General features: G+C 36.3%; 1 pseudogene; it reads left to right on the plus strand.

Annotated features, from left to right (window-relative positions):
* The first annotated feature begins 9,035 nt into the window (after window positions 1–9,035).
* Window positions 9,036–9,436, plus strand: LOC109433842 (non-histone chromosomal protein HMG-14; annotated as a pseudogene).
* Window positions 9,437–26,848: the final 17,412 nt, after the last annotated feature.

A 26,848-nucleotide genomic window follows, 5' to 3' on the forward strand; every position in this document is an offset into this window, starting at 1 on the left:
CTATACATATTCAAATGAATACATGGCAAATGCTGAAAAAAAGTGCCAGGGTAATGTATTGAGGAAAATGTGACTAGTAAATAGTACTGGGTTAATCAGACATACATATGTATAAAAGAATGAATGGTGACCCCTACTTCCACCATACACAAAAATCAATATCAGATGAACTGCACACATGAATTTTACAGGTTGAAATATAAAGGTCCTACACAACCACAGTAAAATATCTTCACAACCTTGGGGTAGGCAAAGATTTTTTAATCAGGACATATATAAAGTTGGGAAATTGGACTTTATAAAATTAGAAACACCTGGTCATAAAAAGGCATCATTTAAAAAATGAAACACAAGCCTCAGAGTAAGAGAAGTTATTTTCAATACATATACTAGACAATGGTTCTATATACACAAAATGAAAAGAACTCCCACAAGTCAATAAGAAAAAGGCAGACACTCAACTTTAAATGTGGGCATAATCCATTAACAGGGAACAAGGAATAGGAACAACAGAAGCAATCTCTCTCTCTCTCTCTCTCTCTCTCTCTCTCTCTCCCCCCACATATATATAGTATTAATATATTATGTATTAATATAATAATATGTGTATATAGCAAATAAGCATATGAATATATATTGTAATATATATTACATATATTACATATATAATATATATTATAGTATATATTATATATGTAATATATATAATATAATATATATATATTATAATATTACATATAATATATAATATATATTATATGTATTAATATATTAATATATGTATATAGCAAATAAGCATATGAAAGGGGGCACAACATCATTTTTCATCAGCTGAATGCAAATTCATAACATTAGATACCAATCTTTATCCATCAGAATAACTAAAATGAAAAAATAGACAATGCTAAGTGTTGGTGAGTACATGGAGTAGATGGAACATTCTAATATGAGAGTGTAAATTGGTGTTGAAACACTGGAAAATTTTAACAGTATCTACTCTATGATACTGCATGTTGCTCCTCAGATTACTCAACAGAAAAATACATGTATTTTCACCAAAAGACATGTACAAGTATGTTTATTGAGGCACTATTCATAAAAACCCCAAACTGAAAACAATTCCAATATCTATCAACAGTAGAAGGGATACTATATAGCAAAGAAATGGAACCAACTATTACCGTATGCAACAACATGCATGGATCTCATAGACATAATGTTGAATGAAAGAAGCAGACACAAAATAAGCACATGCTATATCACTTCATTTATATAAAGTTCAAAAACAGGTGAATAGACTCTACAGTAATAGAAATCAAGATAGTTGTTCACTTTGGGAAGGGGGCGGGTAGTGACTGTGAGGAACAACAAAGGAGACTTCTGCCGTTCTGGTAATATTCTATTTTCTGATTTGGAATTTTCACAGAGTGAACATTCATTGAGCTATATTCACATCATTTGGTACTTTTCTACATTTGTTATACTTTAAGTGAAAATAAAAGACAGACAAACATGTAAAGGTATTCAGTGAGCCAAGACTAAGATAGGCATACATAGATGATAGATTGATGATAGATATGCAGACAGATACACAAATTATCTGTATGTTATGCTTGATTTTTACTAAATAGAAAAAGAAGCATTGTCAATTACAGTATTTACATTATCCATATGATAAAATTTTACCAACTTTTTGGGGAGAAGTATAACTAGTCTTAAAATTAAAAAAGCTCGGGATCCTCATAAAAAGTACAGTGAGAAAAGCCATTAGTAGCACCCCAGCAATTTGTATTTGTCTCATTTTGTTAGACTATTTTTTCTATCAGTTGTCAGGAGAAGTAAATGAAATTACACCAAAGTGCAGAGGAAAACCAATTTTGTGAGAACCCCGGGCAAGCTGGTTTCTTTCTCCTTCCTGCTTTCCTGCACTTGTTGTGTATATCTATCATACCATTTACCTCACTCAATTTGCATCTCCCTTAACAATCAACACAGCATTTTGCACACATAGCCATAATCGATAAAAGTTTTATGACTGAATAAATAAATGAATGAATGAGACACTTGGCACCCAAAAGAGGGTAAAGAAGAAATAGCAACAACAAAAACTGTGTCTGCTTCACAATTTAGCAGTAGGCAAAAATCTCTGACATATAGTTTTCAACCTAGGACAGATATCACTGATAAACACCAATATAAATGACCTACGGTGACATTGAACTAGTATAGAGATTAAATGTCGTGTATTAATCTTGTGCAGAAACAAGTAATATAACTTTACAACACTTTTCTATATTTTCATCCTTTTTTAAAGTTTTTTATTCTACCCTGAAAATAGCTATTTAACAAGTCAGTATAAAATGCAAGATGCTATTTTATGTTATGCCAAAGTCAGAAGCAATTAAGGGAGAAACTGCGAGTCTACGTTGTTATTGCTCGATTTAATTTCAGATTTTGTTCTGCAAACCTTTTTTTTTTCTTCCTGCTAGAGCTTTCATTTCAATTCTCTACTCTTTTCCACATTTTAGCCAAGTCATTGGCTCAGCTGGCAAATGACAGAGCTTTCTTGTAGCTGAAATTGCATTTGTCACTTTGGTATCAATGTGTCCTGTCTCTGAGGATTGGTGTAGTCTTGTCTCTAAGTGAAACTATCTGTCTTGAATTTCCCTTCTGAGTGAGATTTATGAGGGAGAGCATTTGAATTGCTCATCTCTCTCTAATTCAGTCGTCATTCTGACACTAAAATGTCTCAGAATCTTTTATTTTGCAAAAGAAACGTCCTTTCCTTTTTGCTCTTCAACTAGCCTTTTCTGCCTTTTGCCTATGAAATAGGCAGCATAAGACAGGGAGGAGGGTAACAGAGCATCCAGTCCCTCTCGGCGCAGCATCTTTCCTAGTTGTAGTCAGGTATATCAAGAACACTTCATTCATAGCTGATGCACAATCTTTCTCTCTCTTCTTATTCTTCAAATTTCATTTAAACATCTAACTCAAGTCTGAATGCTCTTAAAGATAATATGTTTAGTCCAATATCTTGTAAATAGTAATTAGCAATCAAACATTTGGTTAATTAGTTGTATAGAGACGAATAGTTCAAATATACAGATTTCATGGGGCAAGCCCAATACTTTTGTGACTAATATGTATAGTTAACAAATAAGAGAAATGTTATATATTCTTATTTCCTTTTTCCTCATTTCCAATTTCCAGGAATGGTCCCTTGAAGATAGAAGAAACTATCTTAGAAGAATAAAAAACAAATACTACTTTCTATTGTTTTATTACACCATTTCCTAATGCCTAAACCACTACTTGCTTTCTGTTCTTTCCAGTAGTGACTAGAATGTCTAATTAAAAGATATTTTGGATAAAGAAGATCTGGTATATACACATAATGGAATACTACTCTGCCATAAAAAAGATGAAATACTGTCAATTTGAAACATGGATGGATCTTGAGGTTATCATGCTAATCTAGTAAATCAGACAGAAAAAGTCAAGAACCATATGATTTCACTCATATGTGGAATACAAAACTGAAAGCAACAAAGGAACAAGACAAACAAACAAAGAAACAAAAACTCATAGAAACAGACAATAGTTTAGTAGTTACCAGCGGGTAAGGGGGGAGAGAGGATGGTAGGAGAAGGTGAACAGGGTCAAAATATGGTGATGCAAGGAGAAATAACTCTGGGTGGTGAGCATACAATGTGATATATAGTTGATATAGAATTGTACACTTGAAACCCATGTCATTTTACTAACCATTGTCACTCCAAAAAATTTAATTTAAAAAATTGTTAGACGGTAAAAAGAAAAAGATACTTTGGTATATGGGGAGAAAATGTATCCACTGAAAATTCATAATTGAAAAACAATTAAGTCCTGCACCAGGATCTAGATATCAGACAACCCAGGTTATAATCTTAGCAATGCTGGCTATACTCAGTGAGGCCTGTAGCAATCGGAATCCAGATAAAATGAACTATATGCTTTCTAAATTTTTTTCAAGTTCTGAAATTCAGTTATTTACTGAACTTTGTGAATTACCTAACCTTAAATAACTAACACAAGTTGCCAGATCAAAGACAAACTTTCTCCTTGACATTTTCACACAGAAGTCTTATGGCTATCTCAAAATTAGTATAACCAAAACAGAATTCTTGATTCTTCCCATGGTCCCTGACACCCACTCCTTCTAGCAACATAATACACCACCAGCATCTATCCAACTGTTTGAGCCAAAAACCTAGGATTTGTTCTCTCTTCCTCTTTACCCTCACCTCTTTATCCGATCCATCTCAAATTTAAAGCAGAGGAGTATTAACAATCTCATTTGTCTGCAGATACAAGCCACTTTCTGTAACCCAAGTGTTGTCAGTAATAAATCTGATATTTTGATTTACATGTACTTGATTCCTGCATCTTGATTCAAACTTGGGCTGGGAGAAGGGGGGAAAGAAGCCATTTATTTATTCACCACGTCCACCACCATTCCAAATCCCAACAACTATTACCACCAACCTTCTTTCCTGCTGTCTTTCTTCAACCTCCATAGCAGAAGCTATCTAACTCTACTTGCGGCTTAGCACTGCTCCAGATTCTGGAGCCTAATGTGCCACACAAGAGGGAAAATATAAAGTACTGTGCCATAATCCATCCTTAATGCGGTCTACCACCTGACTTCACCTTATAGTTCCAAAGTCTTCTCTCTTCTTATACAGTCCTTGAAACAAACCCTTGCCCTGAACCTAGTTGAGAGTGAGGATTTTTATGGGTTCTTATGGAACATGAAAAGTTAAAACATTGTACAACTTATGTTTGGGTGATAGTTGTCCCAGCCCTCCTAAGTGTTTCATCTTATTTTTATGAAAATTCAACACTGTTCATCTCCAGTAAAATATTTTCTATGTTCAAATGTATCAAGGATACAAGGATTTGTTATTTGACAAACTCTGTCTAAAACAGGATATCCAGGTGATAATACATATTAAACTATACTTGATGAACTAATACTTAGAGAAAAGTCTGAAATTGTATCTCTGTGAGTCATAGGAAATGAGGATTTCTATTTTCTATGAATATTCTCAGTGAGCTCATATGATCTGGGGGCAGCTGCTACAAAAAGAAACTAACTGTACAGTTCAAATCTGGGACACTGTAGTGGAAATCCCTCCCTGCATAACAAAGTAGGCAATCATAGAGAAAAACAAAGCTCAATGCATTATTCATAATTCTAATTCTGGATCACATACAACCATCATAAAAGCAGAGGATGCTTTCAGTTTATATTTAAAATAACTTAAACACCATATACCTATTTATAAAATGCCACATCAACTCTCAGATGCAGCATGGGGAGTTCCATAGTTTCATTTTCTGTAAAGATGCTTTAAAATGTTTATTGCTTTAAACCTTGAAAGGCACAGATAATAAAATCACTATAATAATCCTCACATGAAATAATAACTTAAACTATTTTCCTCAAAGCTCGTCATCCCTCTTGTTCATTAACTCTTAGTTCCAAACAGAACTCCCCCAAAGAAATGATGCATTCTAAATCCACTTCTGAAAGTACAGCTCTCCAAAGGACAAAAAGAGAACTTCTGGTCAAAATGGTGCAGTGCTCACCCCTTCATATGACTTCATCAAAATTACAACTAAACTGCAGAAAAACGACCCTTGAGAATCACCTGAAGACTACTAAACTAACAGAACTCCTATTATTAAGGATATAAAGAAGAAGCCATCGCCAAACTGCTACTGTGTTTTCCCAAAAATAGACCTAGCCGGACAATCCGCTCTAATGCGTCTTTTGGAGCAAAAATTAATATGAGACTTGGTCTTATTTTACTATAATATAAGACCTGGTCTTATATAATATAAGACCAAGTCTAACATAATATATATAATTAATATAACATAATATAATACCCGATATAATATAATATAATATTATATAATATAATATAATACTGGGTCTTATATTAATTTTTGCTCCAAAAGATGTATTAGAGCTGATTGTCCAGCTAGGTCTTATTTTCAGGGAAACATGGTACGAGAGGTGGAGATGCAAAATGGGCTGATCCCACATCTGCATGTAGTGGTTAAGAATTCTGAGGGATATCTTAACTGCAGAAGTCCTTCCTGAGGAGCAAGTGGTCCCAGACCTATACCAGGTTCCTCAGCCCAAAGCACCAGTGCCTTGAAGAGGAGTCCCCACAACTGCTGGCTGTGAAAATCAGCAGGGACTCAGTCCAGGTGAGACAAAGGGCTGCTGGTGTCCCAGGAATCCTCCTAAATGGCCCACACATAGAGCCACTCACTTATACACACTCACTTTTGGCTCCACTGAAAACAGCAGCTCAAAAGGTGCCAGGGATTATGGGGGAGGAACTGAATTATCTGGCTTCAGGGCAATGGATGGATGGGCAGCTCTTTCTGGTGCTGGGAACAACTGTTCATTTCTTGAGCCCTCCCACCACTCAGACTGCAGGTGCAGGTGGGCACCACGTCTGAGTCTTCATTAACCAGCTAACACTACTCTAGCCTCGCCCTGATAATTCTCCAAGACCCCATCAACCCCAATTCATGCACCTAGCCTTCACCTCTTTTTGGCTCCACACAAGGAGCCAGCCTGGACCTGCACTGTAACTTTCTTAAACTCTTTCAAAGGTCATCAAACCCCAAGAAAGGAGCTGCTGGTCTCAGTGTGTCCCGTACCTCTTACTAAGCTGCCCCAAGCCCAGAACTAGTGGCAGCTGGCTTTGGCTTATAGCATAACTACTCCCAGGTGCCTCCAAGCCCAGCACAGAGCGTTACCAACAAAAGACCACTTTGTAGCAACTACCAGGTGGCCCCAGTTCAGACATAGGCAGCAGCTGGACTTGGTCTTCATCAGAGCTCCTCCCAAGAAACCCCAGAATCAATACACCAGGTGGCTGACTTCAGACCAAAACAGAGCAGCACTCAATTAGCACCACAAATGACATACCCAGAGGGTGGACTTGCCAAGCACCTGAGTCCTCTAATGCAAATCCTGCTCCATAGGGTCAGCCCATATACAACAACTTGTCTGCTGAAATTATGGCCAGTTCTCACAACTAGTCAGCTTGAGGGTCAATCTCACCCACTCATGTGCCAACAGCAATCAATGCTCAACAGGAGGGCACACACAACCCACACAAGGAACACCCCTGAAGTACCCAGCTCACATGAACAGGGAGACTATGCCACTGGGACCTACAGAACATCTACTACATAAGGCCATTCTTCCAAGACCAGGAGACATAGGATTTATTTCTAATACATAGTGTGGGGGCAGAGCCCCAGAAAGTAGTTTACAGGCTCTCTGCCTCACGTGGAGGAGTGCTGGCTCAGGTAGTAGATGGCCGTCAGCTGTGGCTGATTGGCCGTCAGCTGTAGCCAGTTAGCCAATTAGCCGCTAATATAACTGCTGCGGCTACGGAGGGGAGAGAAAGAGAGAGAAAGAATGGGGGCTAGCAAGAAGATGGCGGCTGGGCTGGCAAGCGTGGATGGCGGTTTGCGGACAGTGTGGATCCAGCCTCCAGTGAGAGTATAGTGCCGCCAGAGAGAATATAGTGGTATGACTCCCCTACCTATGGCTCCGTGGGTGTTCCTTTTTGGCCTCACCATATCCTGCGTTCTTATGGGGGGAGCGGGAGCAGAGACCTCGCAGGCCTCCCTGCATGACACATAGAAACAAACACAGAGAGGCAGCCAAAATGGGGAGACAAAGAAACGTGTTCCAAATGAAAAAAACAGCACAAAACTTCAGAAAAAGAACTAAACAAAATAGAGGCAAGCAATCAACCAGATGTGGAGTTCAAAACACTGATTATAAGGATGCTCAATGACTTAGGGGAAGAATAGATTATTTCAGTGAGCACATCAGCGAAGAGATAGACTGTATTAAAAAGGAGATAGAAAACATAAGAGGAACCAATCAGAAATGAAGACTACAATAAATAAAATGAATAGATGGAATCAATTGCAGAGAGGAAGCAGAGGATTGAATCAGTGATTTGAAAGACAAGGTAGTGGAAAACACTCAATTGGAACAGCAAAAATAAAATAAATAAATAAATGGTAGTTTAAGGGACCTCTGGGACAACATCAAGTGTGTAGAGGAAGAGCCAGGAAAGCAGTTCCCAGGCTCTCAGCCCCACATATAAGGTCACTAGGAGAGCAGTTCCCAGGCTTTCAGCCTTGCTTACAATGCCATTGGTTTGTTCCCATGCCCACTTAGACCATCTGGATGCCCCCTCCTTATGTAACCAGCTAGTTGTAAGTCACCTTTGTTCTGCATGCTATTTAACTGTCAGGGTTGCCCCAGTGGACACGGATGCCCTTGCATATGTGAATACCCTTGCACATGTGGGTGCCCTTGCATATGTGGATGCTGTTCCTGTGTCTCCACCAGCTGCTCTCGAGAATATACCTGTGGTATGGACTCTTTGCCTAAGGCTCCATTGTCTTTTTTCACCCTCCCCAAATCCAAGAATCTACCAGGAGTCGAGCTCCTGCATTACAAAATGTAACAACATTCACATCATGGAGGTACCAGAAGGACAAGAGAAAGAACAAGGAATTGAAAACCCATTTGAAGAAATAATAATGGAAAACTTCCCTAACCTGGTGAAGGAAATAGACATACAAGCTCAGGAAGCAGAGACTCCAAATCAAGATGAACCCAAAGAGGCCCACACCAAGACACATCATAATAAAAATGCCAAAGGTGAAAGACAAAGAGAGAATCTTAAAAACCAGCAAGAGAAAAGCACTTAGTTACCTACAAAAGAGCTCCCATAAGACTGTCAGGTGATTTCTCAACAGAAACTTTGCAGGCCAGACAGGAGTGGCACGAAATATTCAAAATAATGAAAAGAAAGGACCTGCAACCAAGATTACTCTATCCAGCAAGGCTATTGTTTAGAAACGAAGGAGAGATAAAGACCTTCCCAAACAAGAAAAAGCTGAATGAGTTCATCACCACCAAACCAGTATTATAAGAGATGTTAACCCAGAAGCTCGGGTGGCAGGAGGAGTGGCAGTTGCCAAGCAGCCCAGTTTCTGGAAGGCTTTCCATGCATGCCCACCATGCCCCCACAATTCCCAAAAGGAAGGACAGTTCCACCAAGGGGGCAGCAAAAGAGGAGTCCAAGAGAAGTTGGCAAGGTTGTCAGCTAAACCTGCTCCTGCAAAAGTGGAAATGAAGCCAAAAAAAGCAGCAAGAAAGGATAAATTTGCAGACAAAAAAGTGCAAACAAAAGGAAAAAGGGGAGCAAAGGGAAAACAGGGCCAAGTGGCCAACAAAGAAACTAAAGATGATTTACCTGAAGAAAACAGAGAAACTGAAAATGAGGAGAATCCAGCCTCTGGTGAAGCAGGAGAGAAAGAAGGCAAGTCTGATTAATATCATATCATGTCTTATCAGTGGTCCTTGTCTCCCTTCTTGTACAATCCAGAGGAATATTTTTATCAACTATTTTGTAAATGCAAGTTTTTTAGTAGCTCTAGAAACATTTTTAAGAAGGAGGGAATTCCACCTCATCCCATTTTTTAAGTGTAAATCCTTTTTTTATAAAAAGGTGAAATCATTTGCTGGTTGTTTATTTTTTGGTACAACCAGAAAATAGTGGGATATTGAATACGGGAGGCTTTGATTGTCTTGGGTATCAGCTTAACATTCCATAGATGGGGACAATTTTAATACCCTATAATACAAAGCATACTAATGATAATTTGGAGTCAATTGTCCATTTAATGACTTGAACATTCTAAAATTACTTCTCATGTTTTTGGTAGAATTGTTTCTTAAACAAAACCACTCCTTGATTTTGGCTCTCCTTGTCAGGATTTTGTACACTCTGTACTATCTTTGGTCATGGTAGTACAGTTTTTCTAGTAATTTTGTTAATATACTGTGAAAGATTGAAAATTTGAGTATGTAGTGTATATGATATTAAATTGTGAATCAATGGGACTGATGTAACAACATATCAACATTTGCAGGTATTGGTATTTAATATTCTATTAAGGAAAATTAGCCTCCAAATTTTAAGCTGGAAAGTCACTGAAAAAACTGTGTAGAAAAGATCCACAGCTACATGACGTTTTAGGTTTTTGGTATGTATGTTAAGAATTGTGTAAAATTTAAATGTCTGTGTACTTATCCTCAAAACAGCCAATAAAATCTCAATTATGAAAGGAAGAAGATGCTAAAGAGACTTGTTTAAGAAGAAAAATACATTAAAATATGAATGAGAAAATATTGCAAAGAAAATATTTTTCACAAAGGCAAACACATAATAAAAACAGTAAATCAACCAACATTAAAGCTAGTACAAAGGTTAATAGGAAAAAAAATAGGATGATCATGTGTAATTACAACAGGAAATTAAGGGATACATACAAACACACACACACACACACACACACAAAGTAAAAATAAGAACAAAAACATGAACGTGGAGGGGGTGAGTAAAACTGGTAGTGACAACAGAATGTGTTAAAACTTAAATGACAATCAACTTAAAATAGACTGGTATAAACATAGCTTGGTATGAAGCACATGGTAGTCATAAACCAAAACTATACAAGGGACATACAAGAAATAAAGAAAAAGGAATACAAACACAACACTACAGTGAATCAACAATATACAAGAGAAGAGAATAAGAAAGGAACAGAGAACTATGAAAACCATCAGAAAACAATTAATAACATGGTAATAACTACATCCCTATCAATAACTACTTTAAATATAAATGGTTTAAATGCTCCAATCAAAAGATAAATAGATAAAGAAGTGGTACATATATATAATGGAATAGTACTTGGTCATGAAAAAGAATGAACACTTACAATTTGCAACTGCCTGGGTATACCGAGAGAGTATTGTGCTTAATGAAATAAGTCAGACAAAGACCATATGATTTCACCTATATGTGTAATCTAAAAAATAAAATAAATGAATGAACAAGACAAAAGCAAACTCATACAGAGAACAAACTGATAGTTGCTGGATAGGAGAAGGGTTGGGGTGCTGGGTGAAAAAGGTGAAGGAATTAAGAAGTACAAAATGGCGATTACACAATAGATATAGGGCTGTATAGCACAGTTTAGGGAACTTAGTCAAAAATATTGTAATAATTATATATGGTGTCAGGTAGGTGCAAGACTTATTCAGGGAATTATTTTGTAAGTTATATAAACATCTAACCATTATGTTATAAACCTGAAGCTAATACAATATTGAATGTCAACTCTAATTGGAATTTTTTAAATTGAAAACAAAAGTATATTTATATACTGGTATATAAATATTGAATCACTATGATGTACACCTGAAAAAAAGTACCAAAAGGACTAGATGTACAATGTGTTCATGTAGAGGTATAGTGTAATCCCCAAATAAAAATTCTATTTCTAAAATAAGGAGAGGTAATCAGAAATTCTAACATGTGTCCCTGCTGATAAAGCATCCTAGAAGTTGAGATTCACTATATAAAAACAATAGAGGGAATTGAGGGGAAAATGAGAAACTGGGACTACAAAGGCATTATTTGGGGAAAATTGAAACATAAGGTCATTTAAAAGAAAAAGGAACTAGCCCTTGGGTTTTAAATTTTTTGAATGAGATACACTATAATTGAGAGCTTATAAAACCACATACCCTTATATCCTTGTTTAAATTTCTCCATCAATATTCTTCAAGTGTGTGTGCAAATATTTGGATTTTAGCTCCCCTGGAGAGTCACTTCTGAATGCAAACACAGATCGAGTGCCTTCAGTCCTTGGTATTATAACAGGAAGAGTTATCATTTTTACAGGTACAGGGATGTTTCTGAAGGGTGGGAGGAGGGGATATTGAAGAGAAAAAAACCCGTTGCCTTGTTTTTATTGTATATATTGTTTCCGGAAGTTGGAATTACTGACTATTCATCTACAAAGTAGCTACATGGGAAGTCCAAACTATGACTCATCCATTGCAGCTGAGATAGATAGATTTACCTATGGCAAAGATAGGACAGAGAGACCCACCATTTCAGGAAGGAAGGAAGGAAGGAAGGAAGGAAGGAAGGAAGGAAGGAAGGAAGGAAGGAAGGAAGGAAGGAAACAAAGCAAAAAGAAATAAGAGAGTGGTGTATTTTCCACATCCCTCAGTCTCTACACCCCATTTCCAAACAAATAAAACCCAGTATTTTATAACAGTAACCCTCCAATTGTCTCTCGATTTTAAAGCTTTTCTGATCTTTCAATGGAATTGATTTCCATAATAACCAGACTCCAGTTTACAGCTAGTTCGTGCTTAGTGGTATTGCCTGAGTTATGTTTTCTACAACTCATCCATCCCAATCCTTTAAAGATACTCGACAAAAATGAAAATATGCCCTTTCTTAGTACCATAAGCTATTCCTGCAACAAGTCTATAAACAGAAAGAAAAATAAATAGGAGCTATCCTGTTTGATCAGAGCCTAATAATACATACATACCTGGTCTTTTGCTTAAGTCCCAGAATAAAGGCAGACACACTATCGTAGGAAGGAAGAAATACACACAATCACACTAGTGCCCTTAACTAGCCATATAAGCTACAGGGTGTTCATGCCAAAACTCATCTGACCTGTGGCTACCTCCTCTCTCTGTGTGGGTTTTCCCCTCCCTTTCTCTCTTCTCCCCAGTTTTACTTGAAGAGGGACTCTGCCAGCAAATTATTAGAATTGAATTTATCTTCCTAGAAAACTCATTGTTTGTCTTGTTCCTTTGTTGTTTTCAGCCTTATATACCACGTATCAGTGAAATCATATGGTTCTAGACTTCTACTGTCCGATTTATTTCACTTAGCATAATAATCTCAAGATCTATCCATGTTGTCACAAATGGCACTATTTCATCTTTTCTTATGGCAGAATAGTATTCCATTGTGTATATATACCACAACTTTTTTATCCAATCATCTATCAAAGGACACTATGGTTGTTTCCATGTCTTGGCCACTGTGAATAAAGGATAACTGACTCTGGGTGGTGAACACACAATGTGATATATAGATGATGTATTACAGAATTGTACACCTGAAATCTATGTAACTTTACTAACACTTGTCACCGCAATAAACTTTAATTTAAAAAAAACAACTCATTGTTTCCAGCTCATTCAATATCATCTACACCCTGATTTTAGCCCTCTTCTTATAGTTGATATCTGTTCATAAAACAAAGATATTTCTAGAGCTTTAAGAAAGGTCTTAGAGGAATAAAATCTGCTTTTTGGTTTAAAGAGCAATAATGTCCTATGATTCCATTCAACTACACAAACAAAAAAGAAAAAAAGAGAAAGAAAAAAACCCAAATTAATAGTGGCTTAAATAATAATAATGGTTTAAATAAATTTCTTTCTCTTAGACTGGGTTGGTGTGGCAGCTAATTGAGGTAGTCAAAAATTCACATTGCTTCTACATCTCCCTGACATTATCTCCAAGTGTGGCCCTTGCCCTAACAGCCAAATATGGAAGGTGGACCTCCCACCATCACACATGTATTTTAAATCAGTACAAGAAAGAAAATAAAAGACAAGCTTCTACCTCCCTCTACTTAAGGAGACTATCTTATATGCAAAGGATGGTGGGAAATTTTTAACAGCAATGTGCCAGCTAAAAGCTAGGGCTTATTTGCCTAAAAGGGAGAAGTGTACTTCCTGCTACATTCTTCTCTCCTCATTTTGTATAACTGAACATTGTCTACGCAATCATCTTCACATATCCTCATAGATTGCATGTGCTTTTTTCTCTGTGCTAAATCTTCCAAATGCATTGTTTTATTTAATCCCACCCACCCACCCAATAAACCCATAAAGCTAGTACTATTGTTAATCCTATTTTACAAATGTTTAGAAAGTAGGTTCAGAGAAGTGAAATTTCCCAAGGACACATAGCTTATAAATAACATAAGATTTAAGCCCATGTTTGTATAATTCCAGAGCCTGAGCTCTTACCATGCAATGCCACTATTTCCTAAGGAGGTGCCCGCCATAAATCACAACGATGATCAAATCAGGTGAGATGTCAGTAGTCAGTCTCCTACAGTACGTCAAAAGTACATAAATATTAACCTATTATATTAACCAATAACTATGCTTTTAAATTATGAACAGATGACCATGCTGCATGTACAACAGTGAGAACTGAAAACATATCATAATGAAATAAAACTTATGACAAAATTAACATTTAAAATCAATGATTATGATTGTGCTGTACAAAAATGATTTTAAGCATTAGTCTTTTCTTAATTATAGAACATTTAGACATTTAGATAATTTGAAAACAATAGTTTTCAGATTTCTCAAGGTCTCAACATTTTTGTGTTTTTACATAGTTACAGCATCCAGATAAATTGGTATTATATTTTTTCTTTCTTTATTGAGGTATAATTGACATAAAACATTAGTTTTAGGTATGATTTTTTTTGTTTACTTTATATACTAAGCATGGTAGTCATGATTAATAAATAGTTACAGTAAATTCCTTTGGTTCATGCACTACAGGATATTTAACATTTAGCTTATTTCTAATATTTCACTATTCTAAATTGCTTTATAAAAAAGCATGAATAAGAAAACATTGCTAAACCAATTTCTCACAGCATTTCACTTATTTGTAACTTGTCTAGTTTCTATAATCATTATTGATAGCCAGCAACTTCCCTGATAGCATGTAGCCATTTCAATAGATCAGTTCACTAACATTTAGGTACACCTAAACCAGCAACTAATCATATGCAAAGATAAAAAAAACACAGCCTTTGTGCTCAGAGAGCTCAGAGAATAGAGGTGGGTATAGAACTGAGAGATGTAAACTTCTGGCTTGAGTGTGTACAGAGTACAAAAAAAAAGGTATTCAGTTCAGCCTTGGCATCAAGAAAAACTGCCTGTAAGAGAACTTCTTTACACACACATAGTTATGTACATGAAAAGATAAACATCATAAACCAAGCCCTCCAATAATATGCCATTTTGGCCCTATAGTTCCAAATCAAGCCTTCCTGTGCTCCTCCATGTCCCCATCTAATTCCCTACTACTCTCTCATTGCCTAAGGTGTTCTTGACAAGAGCAGGGACAAGGAATCTGAGAACATCTAGATGTGTTGTACTGAATATCTCAAGGTCACAGAAAATCTGGGCCACAAATCTATTGATGGGCAATAGGAGGAAAAATAATATGCCTCTTCCGACGCGAATGGCATATTGGAGAGAAATCAATACCTCAGAAATGGTGTCTGGAGCCTGGTATTCCAATCTAGAAAGGGGATTAAGGAAGCTGAGTCAAGGAAAAAGAGTCTGGCATAGGTCAATCATGGAAAAATAAGTGTCTCTCAACCTGCATCAATGAGAATCAAGTAATCAAGTTCAATCAGAAGGACTTCCCAGGTTAGCTTAGCTGTGTTGGGCAGGACCACCAGCATATGTGAGAAATAATTAAAACTGCCTTCAGGTCTGGCTTTGGTAGAACAATTTTAGTAACTTAGTGAAACATAAATCTCTTCAAAAGAATTTTAGGATTTTATACTCTGGAGTTAGAACTGAAGAATAAAATCCACTCATATTTATGAAGGGTTACATTTTTTCTTTTTTTTTTTTTTGATGGGTTACATATTAATTTGAACAAATTTTTTGTCAAGGACAATTAAAAGTCATAGGGGAAAAAAACAGAGAATGGAAAGGTATCGGAAACTTAAAGTAAGAGAAAGGAAGAATCCAGTAATGGAGGAAAATGGGGCAAAAAAATGGGTGAATAGAGTCTCCAGAAACAAAATTCATCTGCTTCATTATTATATATCTTTTAAATTCAAGCAAATTGCAACATTACTGCCTATGCTATAAAGTCCCAGACAAATTCCAAAATCATATTATTCCAGGTACTTTCTAGGAGCAATTCAAGAATTCTTGAAAGCTCCATAGATTCATTAGCTATGAGTGCATTGGAAGCTTAGCAGAAACATTTATAATCAGGCTCTTTTCTTTTATGTCTAATGGCATTAGACAATAACCAAATGCTATGTCTTTTTCTCAAATACAGTATGTTGTATACACAGCAACTTTTCAAAGCATCTTGTCACAGATAATTCTCAAAATAACTTCTTGATATAAGTAGGTAGAGCAAGAACTATTAACTCTGTACTTGACCCAAATGATAACCATTTATATTAGTTAGTATAGGCTAGGTTAGGCTATGGTAACAAATGCTTCCCAAATTTCAAAGGCTTAACTGAAAAAAGATTTGTTATTTCTCACATGCTCAAAGTCTGTGACATGACTAAACAAATCAACAAGTGTAATAGATTAAAAATGTCCACAAAACTTTCATAGGTCCTCCCATTAGGAGGTAGAATCTATTTTCCTATCCTTTGAATCTTGAATCTATGATGTTCTTATTATTTGCTTTAACCAGTAGAAAGCTATGGAAGTATTCCTGTTTGAGTTCTGAGCTAGGCCTGTAGGGGATATACAGCTTCCTTTTGTTCTCTTTGAATGCTGCCACCATGTGAACAAGTCCAGATTAGCCTCCTGCAGAAGAAGAGATGACGTAGAAAGAGGGCTTCAGGGGCCACAGCCATTCTAGCTACAGCCCCAGATAAGGAGTGCAGCCACAGTATAATAGATGGTCTAGTCTCAGAGAAGCTGGCTTGCACCAGAAGAACAATTCACCAGCCAATATTCATGCAAAGTAATAAATAATTTCTGTTTTAAGCCATTAAAATTTGGGGTATTTTGTTACTCAGCAACAGCCAACTACAGCTGTCCTCCCTCCATATGCAGGCTTCGAAATCCAGGCTAACTCAAACTTTTGGCACCTCCATATAAACACATGCCTCCATGATAGCCACAGCAGAGAAAGAAACCACTAAGAAGTCATGCCCTGGCAATTAAATACTTTTTTCCCAGAAGGGACCTATGTCACCTCTTCTCACAATCCATTAGCTCTAACCATTCATATGACTGTCTAACTGCAAGAGATGGTAAGGAATTTTCATCTTCCTCTAGGTCCATAAGAAGAGGAGAACCAAATATGAATAAGATGTAGATTTATTATACCCGCATGTAAATGGGCTATTAATTTAGAATTTAATTGTGCTTTGGAATTGATAGGTTAGAATTCAAAGTTCTTTAACACAGTTTTCCCGAAAATAAGACCTAGCCAGACAATCTGCTCTAATGCATCTTTTGGAGCAAAAATTAATATAAGACCTGGTATTATATAACATTATATTATATTATATTATATTATATTATATTATATTATATTATATTATATTATATTAAAGACCCGGTCTTATATTATAGTAAAATAAGACCAGGTCTTATATTAATTTTTGCTCCAAAAGATACATTAGAGCTGATTGTCCGGCTAGGTCTTATTTTCAGGAAAACATGGTATTAATTCCATTTATGATTATTTTTGGTGTTTTTCAATTGGCTTATCAATTAAGCTAACATTGTCCATGCTGTTATACCAGGCTGAATTCAATACTGAATTGAGATTATCCCAGAAGCTTCCTAGTAGCTAGCCAAGCTATGTATGAGCCTGCATTAACTTTCATAGGCCATTAGAATTTAATAAATCACTGCTTCATAAACAATGGTATAAGGTTTCAGGCCACCAGGATTCAATTTCTAAATTACTACATGCATGCTATAATATATAAATCCAAAAAACCTTACCTTCTTAACATCCTCTAAAGCAGAAAGGTATGAATAAATCTCTTCCTTTAATTGTTTTATAATAGAATACATTTAATCCCATTACAAACAAACAAGAGAAACAAGAATTACAAGGACTTATTCCACCCTCAACATAGTGTAATGTTGTCAGAGCTCTGGACTGACTCTCAGTTGCTCAAGTAAGCCTTAATAAACAACTTTATCTCGAACAAGCCATATAAGCCATGACCTTGTGGAGCTCAAAGGATATTAATTATCTTGCTCCTCAAATGTCTTTAATAAGTATGTGTTTAACTTCAGATTCAGGCAAGTCAAGGTTGAGCTGGGCAGGAAGTCTTGGAAGGAGCCTCTAAGGAGGGGCAGCATCTTCCTTTAGTATAGCACAATCAGAAAGACCTTTAGCAGATTGTTTTTACTTAAAAAGATTGGGCACAATACTTGTTTCTATTGATGCTGTTACAAATCACCACAAATTTAAGGGCTTTAAAACAACATGAACAAATTATGTTACAGTTTTGGAGGTCAGTTTCTAGAGGTTGCTCACATTTCTTGGTTTGTCTTTCCTTCTTCCATCTTTTGGTTGAGTCTTTCTCACATCATATCACTGTGACATTGATCTTTCTGCCTCCCTATTTCATATTTAAGGACTCTTATGATTATACTGGCTTACTTGGATAATCTAGGATAATCTTACCATCTCAAAATTCTTAACTTAATCACATCTGCAAAATCCCTTTGCCAAGTAAGGTAACATTCAGAGTGTCTTAGTCCCTTCAGACTACTATAACAATTGGCTTATCAATTAAGCTAACAAAAAAATCATAGACTTGCTGGCTTAAATAACAAACATTTATTTCTTATAGTTCTGGAGTGTGAGAAGTCCAAGATCAAGGTATTGGTAGATCTGGTGTCTGGTGAGAGACACTTCCTGGTTCATAGACAGCTATCTTCTCACTGTGTCCTCACATGGCAGAAGGGCAGGGGAGCTCTCTTGGGCCTATTTTATAAGGGCACTAATCCCATTTATGAGGGCTCCATCCCCATGACCTAATTACTTCTTAAAAGCCCCACTTCCTAATGTTTAATACATATTGGGAGTTAGGATTTCAACATGTGAATTTTAAGAGGACAAGAACATTCAGTCTATAGAACAGCGATAAGGATGTTGGCAATTTGTGAGGACCATTATTCTGTTTATGATAACGCTACTTCCAGCAGCTCAGGGTGGCTAACATAACTAAGGTTCTCGTCCACATGTCAGTTATCTTGGCCTGAATCAGTCGTTATAGGAAGTAAATTAAACTATACTTCAATGAAGCAATTTCCAGGAGGGAAATTATAGTGATACTAAAAAGTAAGGATAAAGTTATGTCTCTGATTTCAGCTTTATTACATTTTCCATTCTTGCTACTGCACTTTGTAAAAGAGGTTTTTAATCAGCCTGAGTCTACTGTTTCCTTGCAAACCAAATGGAACTGTTTTCCCTTATAAAATCAAATCTAATAAAATTTCTTCATGAATCTGCTCTGTGGGGAAATAGTGCTTCAAAGCCTTAAGAGTGTGAATGTAACAGTCTAAGTAGAAGCTTGCAGTAGAAAATTATGGATCATCTTTTGAGCACGAATTTTGAAATATTTTAATAAGGATGTAGCGTAGTAGCTGATCTAGAAAGATGTCCAGCAATGGGGTGGTAGATGATGAAAACGGGATAACTTAGGGGTCTCAGAGAATTAGGAGGTTACAGTTACAAGCCTATATGACCCAAGGCAAATGGCCAATACTAAGGGTCATACGTCATTCATCTTGTTCAATTAATGTTTTTACCTATTATGTGCCAGCCGTGGTGCTAGCCACTGGGGATATGATGGCATTCATTGCTGGATTTATGGAGCTCACAATCTACTGATGGAGAGAGGCATACATCAAATAATTGAAGTAATGTATAATATAAATGTGGATAAGAAATATGAATGAAAGGTGCAAGCTGTTGTGATAGCATAAGAAAGGGGAATGGAGCTTTGTCTGGGAGAGGGAGTATCTGGGGAAGAGAAATTTGAGCTTATAGCTAAAGAAAGAGTTGGTGTTAGTGAGAGAAGTGACTGGAAAGGCATCCTAGCAGAGGGAGCAGAATGAGCAAAGGCTTTGCATCTAAAAACATGACCTGGCACAAGACTGTTGATGGTGGGATGAAGCAGAATGGAAGAGCCTATAAGTTAAGAAGAGATACATTCATAGGACTGAGGCAAGGCCTGAGGAAGTAGACCCAAGTGCAGAAAATGGCAAGTGGTCCTCTCTGGTGACCAAAACATAATATACAGGAAGTAGGAGGGACTAGTTAGCCCCATGGGTGGAGCTCAAAACCAGGGAATAGGAAGTATTTGATACTCAGAGAAGCAGCATCAGGAAAATATCAGATATTAGCAGAAACACCCACTCCCAGGCTTCAAGAAGGACTTGATGTTAACTCCTTGAATACGTACGTACCTGTTAAACTATATCACCTTTGGTTCAAGAGACAAAAACAATGCTGGGGATGTGGATGCTGATAGACTACAGCCATGGGGAATGTAGGGCAGGAAAGGAGCATCAGGGAACAGGGGAGTCCTGACAAGGTCATGTCTTCTTTGGAAAATGAAGCATGATGACTATTGTCTTAGAAATCATCATGAGATCATCACTGTATTAGTTTGCTAGAGCTGCCTTAACAAAATAGCCCAGGCTGGGTGTCTTAAACAACAGAAATTTATTTTCTGACAGTTCTGGAGGCTTGAAGTCTGAGTTCAAGTTGTTGGCAGGCTTGGCTTCTTGTGATGCCTTTCTCCTTGGCTTGCAGATGATACCTTCTCACTTGGTCCTTACATGGTTTTTCCAGTGTGCTCAAGAATTCCTTGTGTCTGTTTGTGTATCCTAATCACCTTTTTATAAGAACACTATTTAGAATGGATTAGGGTCCACCCTAACAGCCTCATTTTAACTTAATCACCTCTTGTAAGACCCTATCTCCAAATAGTCACATTCTGAGGTACTGGGTTTGGGGCTTCAACATACAAATTTGGTGGATCACAATTTAGCCCATAACAGTAATCATGAAGAGAAAATGTGGTGAATGGTGTACAGAAACACTAAAGTGACTGGAGCAAGTGTTTAACCTTTCGTCTTCATTGAGTGGTTATAACAACATGCATCCATGGGCTTTGTTATATAATATAGAGTTCTTCATGTATGTTACACGTAGCACAGAGTCACCTCTCATTAATAGATAGCTAGTAGTTTGTTTTTGTTTTCGTTTTTTCAATCCTCCTAACTCATTAATCATATAAGAACAATGGGCCCAGAACAGAGCTTAGGTATTCTGATTCCCACTATATTCTTCCCACAAATGACATACACACTCACTTAATGAAGAACAATGAACTAACACACTGCAGTGTTGCTGACAGACAACAGCAAAAGCTGAACCAGAAATGCAAGTTTGCTTCTACAGTGCAATACACCAGCCCATTCTTCCTTTATGGCTTTCCTGGTTTTCCAGGTTGCTTTTAAAAACGTCTGACACTATAAAGATATTTTAAATATTTCCTAATTTTTAATACTTTATAGTTTTGTTGTTTACATTATGATCTTGAAAGATGTGTGAGTTTTATGCAGGGAAGTGATATGACCAGACATGCATAGTAGAGCACCATTCTGATAAGGTGGGATTAAGGAAGATCAATTAGGAAATTGTGGCAGCAGTCTAGGCACAAAAATGTGATGGTGCCTACCACATTGGGGGCAGTCAGAATGGAGAGAAATAATATATTTAAGAGTCAATGACAATTGACTCAATTGTACTTAGAATCATTTGTACTTAGTGATTGATTGACAGACGGGGCAGGAGTGAGGGAAAAGTAAGATTTAATGATGACACAATGCTTTGGGGTTTTTTATAGGCAACAAAAGGCATCATTTATTGAGGGAATATAGGATTAAGAGTGGTTTGGGGAGATTCTATTATGAGCTCAGGTTTAGACAAAGTTTGAAAAGAAGGAAAATGAAAAGGCACATTAGCAGTTAGATACATAGTTCTGGAACTAATGTAAAATCTAGGATAGAGATCTAAATTAATTATTATACTGATAGTAATTACAGACATAGAAATAGATTAAATTATCTTAGAGGAGATTGTAAAATGAAAAGCAAAAAGCTTGTAGGACAGAACCCTAAAGAATATCAAAATAGGTAGTAAAGGAAGCAATCAAAGTGATAAGGTGGGTCCCTTGGGGAATGTGCATCTAAGAAAAGAAAGAGTCACAAAAATAATGTAAAAGTCACATCCCTTGGGGAATGTGCATCACAGAAAAGAAAGAGCCACAAAATTAATGTAAAATTCAGAGTGTAATAATGGCACGTGATTCAGAACATAAAACCTTTATATTCAACCTGCCATTAGTTGAGTCAAGACTTTAGGTGCATGTCACACTGTGGAGAGCTAGTGGAACCCTTTATGGTCCTGTAGTCTAGATAGAAGATGATCTGAATAGCTGGAAAGAAAGGAAAATGTGAGGTGACAGAAAAAACAGGTGGCAAGGGTGACTGCTTGCCACTCAGACGAGAAGAAAAGTCCTGCAGGGGACAGGAGGGAAGGGCACCCTGGGGTGGTACAGTGTGAGCAGAGGAGGTGCCCAGGAAATGGAGGGTTGAAGCAGCTGGCATAAGTGGGAAGGTGAGAAAGGGTCCAGGCAGGGACCCCCTGAGACAAGTGGCAGGAGGAGAAGGAGAGCAAAACACCCCCAGTGCCCTTCAGCATTGGTGTGCCTCTGGTCACCATATGCTCACCTACTCAGTTTAAACTAAGGGGATTGGGGTTGCAGAGGTCAGTGGGGACCCAGGCCAGGGTCTGATGCCCCTCCTGTCCATCTGCTTTCCCAAGATAAACCTGGAACTTCTGGGTCCCTTTTTCTTTTGTGATGAGAATATCAGCTCAGGGGCAACATCAGTGTGTGGTCTCACTGGCCGCAGCCTGGAGAACACACCAACTTGCCCTTTGTTAGAAACACTGCACAGAATGCCCAAGGGTGACCAGTGAATAAAAAAAAAAGACTTTATAGTCAATTCTACCTCCATCATTGACAGTTTAGTAATCTCATTTAAGTCCACTAAGCTATCAAAGAGTTACGAATCAGGAAAATTGCCATTCTAACCAAATGATAATTCTAAATGCAGACTTCTACTCACTTTCTGCAAATATTTTAATAGTAAAATGCTGTCAGCTCACACATCAAGCTAGGAAAAATATAAAATTCAGAATACTGATTTTCTGTATAGACTGTAATAGATTAACTTGGTAGAATTACACATATTTTCATTTTTTATTTGCTTTCTACCCTTGATTGCTGTGGCACAAATTCCAAATTAAACATTTTAAGTAGTATTCAGTAATTTGATTCACTACTAACCATATGCAAATTGGGTTTAATATATTTAAAAATGTTGAAAAACTGATTTGTTTATCTGAAAACTCAACTATTGTAAAGAAGTTCCCTTCATCATTTTTGAAGCAACTTGTAGTATTTTTCTCATTAGAAAAATTATCAATCTCAGCATTATAGCCCCCTTTATCCTTTTGCAAAGTTCAAATACTTATTAATTGCTCATTGACTCTATATCCTTAGACAATTTTTGTTTTAATCCTGTCTCTGTACAGTGCGATTGCACATCTTGGGAATTGCAGAAGCATTTGAGAAATTGTAAGTGAAAATATCACATTTCTAGTTGATTTGTTTTGACCCAGGAAGTAAATACAGAACTTTCTGCATTTACCCTAATCTCACTGTTCTTTGGGTCTTTTCATGTTTTCTCATCCCTGAAGTTTAGTTGACATCATAAATCTGCTCTTCTTCCACCTGTCTTTGCCATTTTCTCCTTTTTCTTTCAGAGAAAACCAATTCAAAATCTTTCTGCTTTTCCCCTCCCTGTCTGAAGATTGACAAGAAACAATAATTATACTGTCTTTTGCCAGAGGGTTCAATATAAAACAAATAAAGGTAGACATTACATTACTTTTATAAAATGCCAGCAATGGAAGTTTTTCTTATACTTAACACTCAATAAAAGGAAGGATGATTTTGACACATCTCTATATACAAGAAAAAACAAGCTGCCTTACTGTACAAAATACATAATATTTTCCAATATTCTTATTATCCTATTTTATATTTTTTAAGATGTTAATGAATGTTTTTGGAAGAATGACCTCTGTTTTATTACCTATGTTAAATTCTGTTTTTACCTATTTGAGATTTATGAACCCACTAAGGGAAAGAGAATTTGCAGACATTCTAAAATAGAAGGAGGCCATACTCAGGTTTATCTCATTTTCATTCATCTCCCAAATATTTGAGTTCCCTGTGAATCAGCCTTCCACTCACTTCTCTTCATTTTACATTCTCTATGTGATCTCATCCAGCTCCATAGATTAAATGAAATCTGTAAACTTCAGGTCCTTGGCAAGATCAAATCTGAAAACCCTCCCATTTCAAACCTCTAGAAATACTGGGTAGAATGTTCAAAAATTATTTTAAATGTATGACTAAGGTTCTAAGAGATAAAGAATACCAGAAATGAAAAAGACATGAAATAGCAGAAGTAAGCAAGTGAGTTAATCATGTACCTGCCTTAAAAAAAAAATTTTAAAATCTAAATAGGAGAACTAAAAAGAAAGCCTCAAGTATAAAAATAAAAATACAGCAGAATAATGACAAGATATTTACATACCCACATTCATATATGGATTTTTTTTTTTTTTTTTTTTTTTTTTTAAGGAGGGCACAGCCCACAGTGGTCCATGCAGGGATCGAACTGGCAACCAGCACCACGCTCTAACCAACTGAGCAAACCGGCCAGCCCTGGGAATTATTAATAGATCTTCTATGCAGCTGATAGATTAAACAGGCCAAAATTAGTACAGAAATAAAAATTTGAGTACAAACTTTACATATGTATAATTCTATATTTAACAATTAAAAAATATGTATTTTAAGTGAATAAATTTTTATAAAAATTGACAGGATACTAGCCTTAAACCAAGTTTCTATGAATATTGAAGGGACTGTTTTATACAAACCAAATTATGTTGTCACAAAGAAATAAAAATGGAATGCGGTAAAAAGGGGGAAAAATCTTCACATGTTGAAAATGCAGTCATACTGCGAAAGACAATAAAAAAGAAATCATAGTGGAAGTTATAAAATATTTAGAACTGAAAGACAGTATATATTTTAAAATAGTGGCATAAATTGACTTTTCTGGTAATGGGGCAGATAAGAATTATTGAAACCTTACTGCTACATAACACATTTACATGCTCAAAAGAAAACATTGAAAATAAAATAACTGGGTGGTGAAAACACAATGTGATATATAGATGATGTATTACAGAATTGTACACTTGAAACCTATGTAACTTTACTAACAATTGTCACCCCAATAAACTTTAATTAAAAAAAAAAAAAAAAAAAAACAGAAAAAGAAAATTACTTTTTAAATAAATGGATGAGATTGCAAGAAATAAAAGAGAAATATATAAAGCCAGGTACAAAGCCAGAACGAACATCGGTCCAGGGAAGTAAATAAACACTGAAACCATCAGTTTTCTTAAGAGTATATATGTATAAATGCCCCTCAATTATCTAGAGTTTCAAGCCCAGACAGCCTGGTAGAGACATACCAAATAAAATTGGCATTTAGATGAACTATTCTCTCAGAGAAAAGGTAAGATAGAAAATTAATAAGATAAAATAAAGTCCAGAGGAAGACAAGGAAACTTCACTACGTAGGCCTTTCTCTGCACGGAAGTTTAAGTAAACAAAAAAAAGGCTTCCCTTAGAATCCATGAAAAGTGGTAGGCCCACCTACAAATGTTTTAGGCCTAAATCTCTGTTATCTAGTGAGTCTAAAATTCATAAGCTAATAATTGTAATAAAAGTATTTAAGGCTATGAATGTTCCACAAAGTATCAATTTAACCACAGCATACAAATGTTGATAAACAGTACTTTCGGCAAATAGACATATGAAAACATGCTCAACATCACTAATCATCAGAGAATAGAAACCACAATGAGATATCACCTCACCCCAGTTAGAATGGCTATCATCAACAAGACAAATAGTAACAAGTGTTGGAGAGGCTGTGGAGAAAAAGGAACCCTCATACACTGTTGGTGGGAATGCAGACTGGTGCAGCCGCTATGGAAGGCAGTGTGGAGGTTCCTCAAAAAATTACGAATAGAATTACCATATGACCCAGCAATCACTCTCCTGGGTATCTACCCAAAAAATCTGAAAAAATTTATCCATAAAGACACGTGTGCTCCAATGTTCATTGCAGCTTTATTTATGGTGGCCAAGACATGGAAACAACCAAAATGTCCTTCGATAGATGAATGGATAAAAAAGTTGTGGTATATACACACAATGGAATACTATTTGTCGGTAAGAAAAGATGAAATAAGAACATTTGTGACAACATGGATGGATCTTGAGATTATAATGCTAAGCGAAATGAGTCAGACAGAAAAAGCAGAGAACCATATGATTTCACTAATATGTGGTATATAAACCAAAAACAATAAAAGAACAAGACAAACAAATGAGAAACCAAAACTCATAGACACAGACAATAGTTTAGTGGTTACCAGAGGGTAAGGGGGGAGGGAGGTGCTAGATTAGGGTAAAGGGGATCAAATATATGGTGATGGAAAGAGAACTGACTCTGGATGGTGAACATACAATGGGATTTATAGATGATGTAATACAGAATTGTACACGTGAAATCTATGTAACTTTACTAACAATTGTCACCCCAATAAACTTCAATTAAAAAACAAAAAACAGTACTTTCACTTCTGTTCTAAGTGTTTTCTCATTTTCATTTAAATTTTTTTGTAAACATTTCTTAATTTTCAAACATAAGTAAAGTTTCTAATTATCATTTTGTTATTTGTTTCAAATTCAATTGCACTGCCATCATAAAATGTATGCAATTCAGAAATTCTAAGATTTTGGTGTCCCAAAACTTTCTTGGTACACCACCAATCATTCAGAATACATTTTTTTATTT

The sequence above is a fragment of the Rhinolophus sinicus genome, linkage group LG09, assembly GCF_036562045.2.
Source record: "Rhinolophus sinicus isolate RSC01 linkage group LG09, ASM3656204v1, whole genome shotgun sequence".
In the NCBI taxonomy this organism is placed as follows: domain Eukaryota; kingdom Metazoa; phylum Chordata; class Mammalia; order Chiroptera; family Rhinolophidae; genus Rhinolophus; species Rhinolophus sinicus.